We start from the raw sequence: 7,931 nt of genomic DNA on the forward strand, positions 1-7,931 counted from the left end.
ATCTTCTTTTGTGTTCAACATAAGAAAGCAACTCATACAGGTTTGGAACGACATGAGGGTGAGTAAATGATTACAGAATTTTCATTTTTGGGTGAACTATCCCTTTAAGTATATGATTGTCAAATAGATGTTGACAACATATGTTTTATCTAAAGCTATATTACTACAGAACACATTTTGGTTTGTACAACCTCAATTCTTTTTAATTGATGACAGATTTGTTAGATTTTAACACATTCATAAACCTCAGCACCTAATTTTTCTTGCACTGTTTATGCTATATGATACTTTAAATCATGCAACTTATTGGGGAGAGGTCTGCTGCTGTGTTTTAGAGATTAAACATACAATGTGCACGTTGCCTTAAAAAATACTGATGATTTAAACTGTATTGATTTGCATCATGTATATTCGCTACCATTCAAAAGTTAGGGGTTGATACATTTTTTAAAAAATGTTTTCTCAAGTCTCTTACACTCACCAAGGCTGCATTTATTTGATTAAAAAGATAAAAACACTAATATTGTGAAATATTATAATTTAAAATAATTGTTTTCTATTTTAATATATTTTAAAATGTAACTTATTTCTGTGATGGCAAAGCTGAATTTTAACAGTCATTACTTCAGTGTAACATTATTCCTCAAAAAACATTCTAATGTGCTGATTATTATGTTGAAAACAGTTGTGCTGCTTAATGTTTTTGTGGAAAACATGATACAAGTTTATGGATTCTTTGATGAATAGAAAGTTCAAAAAATTGCATTTATTTGAAATTCACCTTTGTGAAAAAAAGTCTTTACTCTCACTTTTTATCCATTTTTAACAATCCTAAAGTGTTGGTAAAGTAATTCTAAAGTCTTAACAGCTTTCAAAAACAAAATCTTACTGACCCCAAGCATTTGAACAGCCGTGTATGTTTCCTATAAATAACTCTGTAGAAAAGTGAAATATAAAAGTGCTATATAAAGTTCATTGTGGAGATTATTATAATATATAATATAAAATATGCTTCCAAACATGATCCTCTCATTAGCATGTGAGAATCATTTCTTCCTTTGCTCATGGGGTCATTTTTAATCTTACACCCACAGTGGTATGGACACCCTTTAGGCATGACTTTTAATTTCACTGTTGAGTTTACGCATTCATAAGTTTATGGGGGAAGAACAATAAAAATACAAAGTGTTTCCATTGCCTAATTTGTGCCCTCGTTGGTTTTAATAGCCAGGCAGTTCAGCAAACTGTATTGTCTTCTCAGGGTCAGTCGTGGTTTCGAGCATAGAGTGGGACGTCAAACGCAAGAGGCCAGAGAGGCTTTTTGCCACTTCTTTCTTATTTTAGAATTGTGCGAAAGAGAAAATATAACCTATTTTAAGCTCCATTCATTGTATTCAGGGACTGTTTGACCTGTCTGGGTGCCACACAGCAGAGGAATGAAAATGCGCCAATTGTTCCCTGCCACGTCCACACACACACACGCACGCACTCTGAAACGAATTCAAATTAACTAATTAACTCATAGTATGGGGTACGGGCCGGTGTGAGCACGCTCTCTCTCTCTCTTCTATGTATCAGGCTTGCAATGAGTCACAAGCAGAAGGTAATAAGGAGGAAATGACATGTGTCCTTGAAGCTCATTAGTATCTAGCGCATGCGTTCTCGCCGGCCGTAGCGATCAGCCTTAATCCGTTAGCTAGTCCCCTACTTAAACCTACACACAAAGTCAGGTTATGTGGGTGATTATCAATAAGATGAATCCTGCTAAGACTTAACAAACCACTTTTCAGCAGACGCAGGGTTTAGGAAAATGGGCAAAAGCAGCACCAGCGCCTGTCAGTCGGGTATCAACAGCGTTACAGGTTTAATTCAGTCGGACCTCGTGCACAACATCGTTCAATACTAAAGTAGGGTATTGAAGCCATCTCGCAACATTTTTAACCTCAAAACATCAGGAGAGACTACCAGACTACCAGTTCCATAAAATCCCATTGACTTTTCTCTACCATTTAATTGAAGGTGGAATCAGAGCCATATCTAGGGCCAAAAACTCGAATTTGAACTTTAACTTAGGGCTGTGCTCTTTAACTTGGGCCAGTCAACAACCCAATACACAATGTGCTAACAACCACTCAGAAAACATTAGCAACTGCACAGCAACTCTGGCGAACACCATCAGCACTCAAGTATCGTGGTGGACAAAACTGAATTACTTAAAAATGTATTTATTTATTCAATTAATTACTTGTTAAATATCATTTAAATTATAACTTCAAAGCCTTGAAGCTTTTTTATAATAAACAATTTATTTGAAAAAAAAAAGTTGAATGATAAATATTACAGTTTTTATCTTTTGTAACCTTTGCATCATTGTCTTTACTGTGACTTATAAACAATTTAATACATCTTTGCTAAATACAAGTTATGACAGCCACTGTGTAAATGATAATATTTTAACAACTAATTGGAGTAGAAACATATTACAATTAGAGATAACACATTTTTTTCTTTAGAAGTTCATGTAAAAACTACAATTTACATGTTTGCCCACAAATTTTAAATTTAGTGTTGTATATTATATTATATTATAAAAAAAACATAGCAACTGAATTTAATAGTTCAGACTCTGTTGTTAATTGTAACCTTTAATATTACAGTAATGTGCAAGTAACAGGGCTCCCTATATAGTTTATACCATTAGATGAGATTAAATAGATTTTTTTTTATCCTTAAGAAAACTGTAATTATATTTGAACTTAAAAGACAGGCAGAGTGAATACACACACACACACACACACACAGTGACAGTATATGTTAGGCATGTAATGGTTCACAAAAATTGGCGGCTTGGTACATACAATACTTCGGTATGTATGCAGGACGACTGACTGCTTGATGCATCATACAAGAATTCAATTACATGCCTCTAAAATTCAAAACATGAGGGAAAAAAATGCCCCATTATGGGTTTTTCATCTTTTATTCAAATCATATGACATAGTTCAGCAATATCACACAAGCAAAAGTTTTTTCACGAATATCTGCATTATGTAAATGTGATATTGATTTTATACAACAGCTCTATAAACAAGAAGTTAATTGTGTTTTAGACAAAATGAGTATTGTCTGTGTTTGCTCAATTTCACCAAAGAAAACAGTTCCAAACAAAGTCACAGCAGAACTGCTGTGCCTTTCTTAGCAACACACAGCAGTGTTCCATTATTGAATGAATCCACGGTTCTGAATGAATGTAGTAAGCCAATGATTCAGTAATCCATTCATAAAGTCAATAGTTTCTTTTCTGAATGAATCAGCCATTTGAAAGAATCAGCTGACTGAATGACTCACTCATTCAGACTTTCTGCCACCTACCGGTGGTTTTAGTTTCATATTTAGGCCTTGTGTCCACCAAAGTGTTTTTAGGCAGCTGAAAACGGCTTCTGCAGCACAGTGTTTTCATCAGTTGAGGTGCTTTGGTTGCGATCATACAGAATATCCAGAAGTGGAGAGGCAGATGCATCATGAATTAAATGTTGCAAGTATTATAATTATTTTTCATATCAATATTAGTAGTAATCCGGGAATCCCATATGGTACAGACATCAATACTCGGAGACAAGCAATATTAACTTGCCCTCCATTGTTGTTTAAGTGTAGTACAAGCAGAATGTGTGACAATTGGTTGGGGTGGTATTTGCCCCGCCCCCTTCCACTGAGATTGGACGGCTGACTAAAAAGTGACGGTGATGAGCACTGCGTTTTATCCGAGGTTTAACATTCTTCAACTCTCGCTAACGAAGAAAAAAAAAAAAAACGCTCGAGCACTCAGCATGAAAAAGATGCTCAGCGCTCATCATGCTGTTGGTGTTTTAAAAAACATGCCACTCCCATTGAAAACAATTGAAAAAAATATGCTAGCCTCAGGAAAAAAAAAATTCTTTAGTGGACACAGAGTATCATTTAATTTATGTAAGAAATCATTTCATATTTCAATATTCCGTTTTTTTTACCTATTAATCTCATAGCATTATTTACGCAATTATCTAATTGCAGTGTAAATGCATTCATGCCACCTCTGAACAGTCTGTGTAAATATACCTAAAAGCCATTTCAGATGCAGCTTCTGAAAACAATGTTACAGCCACATTGTAGCCTTTAAAATGTGTAAAATATTGAAAATGTTAAAAATGTTTTTGAAGCTACTTTTCTGTAATATATATATTCAATGCTTTTCTCATTTAACACAATCATTACTTTAAATTAAACTTTAAATTGGCCCAAATTGATACATCATGTCAATTGCTTGACAGCCCTTATATATTATTATACTTTTAGTATTGAAAATAGCATCTGCAATCTGGTACTGTTATCACACTAGTGAAATTCTGTGACCTGCTACACTGCCCCACTGATTTAACAGTCAGGTAATTCCAGTGCACAAGCGTTGAGTAACAAAAGGAGAAACAATATACGATGTTGCTTTTCAGTTGTAAACCTGCTATTTTGAAACTGCAACACCATAATATGAGGGAGGCTACAGCGGGGGGTAAAAAAAATAATAATTCAGCATGCAGGTAGAAGTCAGCGCTTACTCTCTCTGAGCACTACAGTTGAGTGCTTTCCTTGATCTAATTCCTCCTCTCAGCAAGAGAGCGGATGATGCCAACAGTGGAGCGTGGCCTAAGGGTGCAAATCTGTTCTCGGAAGGGCAAAAGGTCAGACACTGGAGGTGATGGCTTCCTATTAAGAGGTGTAACGAGAAGATTGGGGGGAGGGGGGTGCTAAATGACAATCTCCTGCATTCAGTGGAACTGTAATTGTTTCAAGTGATTACGTGGCAAACTCATCTAACCCATCTATGAGCACAAGGGAGAGCTCTTACTGCAACTTGGTAGTAACCTGAAAATGACGAATGATGGTGTTTCGTCAGCAGGAAGTGTGGGGGAGGAGGGGATGACTTCAGAGATTAGACTACAGCACTTGTTTTATTCAGTCACCATTACATACAAAAACCAATTTCTGTGCATGGCACTGTTTGTCATCGATGCCTACAGGGGAAACAACTGGAAATGTCTAGGGGAAATTAACAATGACAAACCAGATTTTTACATTTCCAAAGAAAATTGAAGCGCTGCTTACCTGCAAAACTTTCCACCTTGTGGTTGGAATGTTAATAAAAATGTTTAATAGGGTTTATATGGGTTGTTCAAGTACTTAAGTAAATTACTTCAGCTCACTTATGCTTATAAACACTACTAATAATTTACTAATCAATATTCATTCATTTAAAGAAATTCAAATATTATGTATAACAGGCAAAAAATGTGATTGCAAGGCTCAGAAGGGAAAATCCCATTTAGTGTACAAGAGAACAAGGAACTTCAAAAGTTTCTGTGGACTTTCTGATTTTGCTTCAAACGAGAGTTGACGTTTCATGGTGAGGGATAAAAAATACCTGCTAAGAATGCCATCATTAGAAACCTTTCTTATTAAATGCAGCAACAACAAAAAAAAACATTAACACTTAATACATTAACATTCAGCTTACTGAAACTTGTGTCTAATGTCAAAAGTAAAACATACTTGCATTGTTTACCAAGTTGTCAGTGAAACCTTGAAAAAGGTTTTTATATAGAACTGAACTGTTTTCACTCATGAAATTATAATGACAGGTGGTGACAGGTTACTAGTACATGGATACAACATTTTTTTTTAAATGTTGCATAAAGTTAAATGTCTTATTTTTTTGTTTCTTATTTTATTATTGAATAAGTATTTGTCTTGAATAATTAATTGAACCAGATGCAATGTAACTTAATTTAGAAACACTTGAAATACCTGCTATTGTAGTACTTATTAATTTCTATTTGAATTTTTTACAGTTAGTTAATGTTAATTTATTACAACTTAAAAGAACCTACTTTTTTGTTAAGGCTCAGCAGCTATTACTCCATTCTTCTGTGTCACAAGATCTTTCAGAAATCATTCTAATATGCTGATTTGGTGCTTATGAAACAAAAAAGTTATGCTGCAAATTTTTCTGGAAACCATGATACATTTGTTTCTTTTTTAGGATTCAATTCATTTGATAAATGGAAAATTTAAAAGAACAGCATTAATATGAACTTGAATTGTCATAACATTTGTTTTAACAATCTCTTATGATCATCTGTACGGATCTTACTGACCCCAAACATTTGAACAGTGGTATATAGCGAGTCAAAACTCTCATTGACATTAGCTCTGTTTCCACCCAAACATGCGAATTTAACTTATGCACAAACCTGGAATATCACATAAAACATTTGCGAATAAAGCAGTTTCCATCCAACGAGTCAAAGAGAACAAAATTGTCAGTTCCTGATAAACTGGCACTAAATATCACTAAGAAAAGTAGGAGAAGTGACTGAATATAATAATGTTCATTTATGATAAATTACTTGCGCCTCAGACTGAGCAGACGAAACACAATAAATGCGGTCATTGCTTTCAGAGGTGCATGCTTACTTATTTGGGAACTCAGTCAAGTAAGACAATTATACAGACTTTGCTCAGGTATTTCAGAATAAACAAAACAACATTTCAGATGCTGTGCAATGAGATCGGTCAGCTGGTTAGTCAAGTTATCCCATCGTGCAAAGTCACATGACTTTTTTGATGCGCATGGTGGAATTTATTTGGTAAATATGTTTCAATCGTAGTTTACGCACTGTTTTTCTTATATAAGTTCTTTATGCGCATTTTTAGAATTGATGCGCATCTTAGCGTTTCCTTCTAGCGGTTTTTATGCGATATTCCAAAATGCGCATAAAAATAGGTGGATGGAAACAACTATTGACTACTGAAATATTGGTCCTAAACAAACAAACAAATAAATAAAAATAGAAATAGAAATAATAATGACCAGATGCATATTAAGTTTTCTTGTAAACTTCCATTGTTTTGTTGCTATGGTTTTTTTATCTTCCGGATTCACAAACACATCGCAAACCTCAGATTTGATAGTTAAATATTTGTATGTTAATAAACTCTAATCCTTTGCGCCATGCATCCTCATTCATTTCCAATTAGTATAACCCCCACCTATGAATTACAACAACAAACTACAATTTTCTCATTTAACTTATTTTTAACCTATTAATTTTGGTTATTTGGTTTTTTAATTTGTATATTAAACATCTAAATGCAACTTCGGGAGAAATAAAACCATCTAATCTCACATAGCCTAAGCAGTGCTCATCTTGCTCCTATGGATGCTCCGATCCACCTTTTTCGCCTCCGATACCGATTTCGATACCTAGGGTTCGGTATTGGCCGATACCGATACCAGTTAAGTTCTTTTCCCTCATTTAAATTAATGTAGAATTTATATATCTCTGTGTGTGGAACTGATAATCATTCTTTCACAATCTACTAGATACAGACTACTTCATTATAAAGAAAAATAAAATAAACAAATATGAAAAAATATAGGCCTATGTATATTTATAATCTATGACAAAAATGTATCATTTACATTTACATTTACAATTAGTCATTTAGCAGACGCTTTTATCCAAAGCGACTTACAAATGAGGACAATAAAAGCAGTCAAAACTAACAAAAGAGCAACAATATATAAGTGCAAATGACAAGTCTCGGTTAGCCTAACGCAGTACACGTAGCAAATACATATATATATATTATACACACACACACACACACAAACAAAGAAAAACAAGTAGATAGAATAGAAAAAAATAGAAAGCTAGTGTTTGTTTGTTTTTTGTTGTTGTTTTTTAAATAAAAAAATAAAAAATAAGATAAATATAGATAAAGTAGAATTAAAATAGAATAGAAAGTGCTAGAGTTAGAGGGTCAAATAAAGGTGGAACAGATGTGTTTTTAGTCGTTTCTTGAAGATGGCTAAGGACTCAGCTGCTCGGATTGAG

General features: G+C 34.0%; 1 protein-coding gene across 1 annotated transcript in view; it reads right to left on the reverse strand.

Annotated features, from left to right (window-relative positions):
- LOC107740387 (fibronectin type-III domain-containing protein 3a-like) overlaps positions 1-7,931 on the reverse strand; it is a 93,146-nt gene that overhangs the window by 73,162 nt on the left and 12,053 nt on the right. The gene's annotated exons all lie outside the window — the stretch shown is intronic.

The sequence above is a fragment of the Sinocyclocheilus rhinocerous genome, unplaced genomic scaffold, assembly GCF_001515625.1.
Source record: "Sinocyclocheilus rhinocerous isolate Xijiao unplaced genomic scaffold, SAMN03320098_v1.1 scaffold315, whole genome shotgun sequence".
Taxonomy (NCBI): domain Eukaryota; kingdom Metazoa; phylum Chordata; class Actinopteri; order Cypriniformes; family Cyprinidae; genus Sinocyclocheilus; species Sinocyclocheilus rhinocerous.